This window comes from Pistacia vera, unplaced genomic scaffold, assembly GCF_008641045.1.
Source record: "Pistacia vera cultivar Batoury unplaced genomic scaffold, PisVer_v2 Contig1280, whole genome shotgun sequence".
NCBI classification, from domain to species: domain Eukaryota; kingdom Viridiplantae; phylum Streptophyta; class Magnoliopsida; order Sapindales; family Anacardiaceae; genus Pistacia; species Pistacia vera.
In genome coordinates, this window is record NW_022195336.1 from 83,831 (window position 1) to 85,316 (window position 1,486).

General features: G+C 33.0%; 1 long non-coding RNA gene across 1 annotated transcript; it reads left to right on the forward strand.

Annotated features, from left to right (window-relative positions):
* Window positions 1-635: 635 nt before the first annotated feature.
* On the forward strand, window positions 636-1,486 carry LOC116121785. The gene is made up of 2 exons (XR_004126774.1): window positions 636-859; window positions 1,128-1,486. It is a non-coding gene; the product is annotated as an uncharacterized LOC116121785 (long non-coding RNA).

The following is a 1,486-nucleotide window of genomic DNA, read 5'->3' on the forward strand; positions in this document are numbered from 1 at the left end:
GAATTCAATCCTCTATAATGCAAACTTCTTTATATGAATAGGGTTGTTGTAAACTACAATTCCACAAAAGATTTCATCCCAAAATTAATGTCTTCCCACCAAAATTTCTACCCACATTGAAGCAACTAGCTTATCTGTAGATAAATTTTACAAAAGATTTCATCCCAAAAAGTTTCTAAGTTGACCTAAGATTTTAGGTTAATCTCTTAATGAAAATGTTAGCTTATTTTCAAAAAGTTTATTTTAATCGATTCGTTATTAATATACTGTTTGTTAGAGTCTTATGTTTGAATAAATCTTTATTAATTTCCTGAAATTTACATTATTTTCAAGGTTATGGTTTCCCTTGATTTAAAGAGAAGACAAGTCATGGTTCTGCAATATTTTTGTAAACACAAAAGTCAAGGTCGATCGATGTTGATAGAACTGTTAAAGTTTCCAAGTCAAGGTCAATGGCTGTCGATAGAAAGAAGAGTTTTATATGGGTGTTGTTGAGCTCTTCTTACGTGGGCTTGGATGGTGATCAGTGGCCTGGCCTGATGAGGGTGTTAGTGGGCTTTTCTTGGGTGGGATTGTAGGACGGGGATGTTGCATTTAGACAAAATTATTGTTTGATGATTGATGAATAAAGTTTATAAAAAAAATTTACTGAGTTTCCTGTATTTGAGATTCACCAAATAAATTTTCAATCAAAGCACGTAAATAACTTTTCATTCATTCTGCATGTAATCAAAAGAAAATTTTGAAATCAATTCCCTTATACACCTCAATACAATAACCTTCTTTCGGTTTCCACTCTAGAATGCGCTATTCTCCACCTCTAGCTCCGAACAAGTTGACGGTTACCTCTTCGCTGAAGGTGTGTTAATCATCTCAATTTACTTATATCTACTTCAATATCACATGTATAGCTTTGATTTGTTGTGTATAATGCTTGGGTGCTTGATTTAATTAAAATTCTTGTCTGTATGTTGATGTATTGTATTTTGTTGTGTTGATTAGTTATATGGGTTCATGATTTATTGGGTTTGTTAATTTGCTTGTAAATGGTTATCATGTATTTGACAAAATTCCTCAATGAGAAACACACCCATACACCGTGTAACATTCCCACAATTTTTAACCAGTACACTCAATGAGTAACTTTTCTGCCGGACAATCTTACAAACAAAAGGTAGGATCCTCGCAGCCTATTGAAACAACTTCCTTTAAGCGCAAGCGAGGAGTCTTTCAAAGAGGTAACTGTCTTTCAACTTATTTTTTTCCTCATCCAGAGGATTGGGACACTGAATTGTGTTGTTGAGCAATCCCAAATTTAATGATTTGGCCATTATGCATGAAACTTTATATGCTAATTGATGAACCTGTCATCTACTAATTTTATTTTTTATTCATGTGGATATCTCCAATCCATAACTTTTATATGTAAGCTCTATTAGCAGCTCCTACCTATGTTATCTACTAATACATCGACAGATTTTTTTTT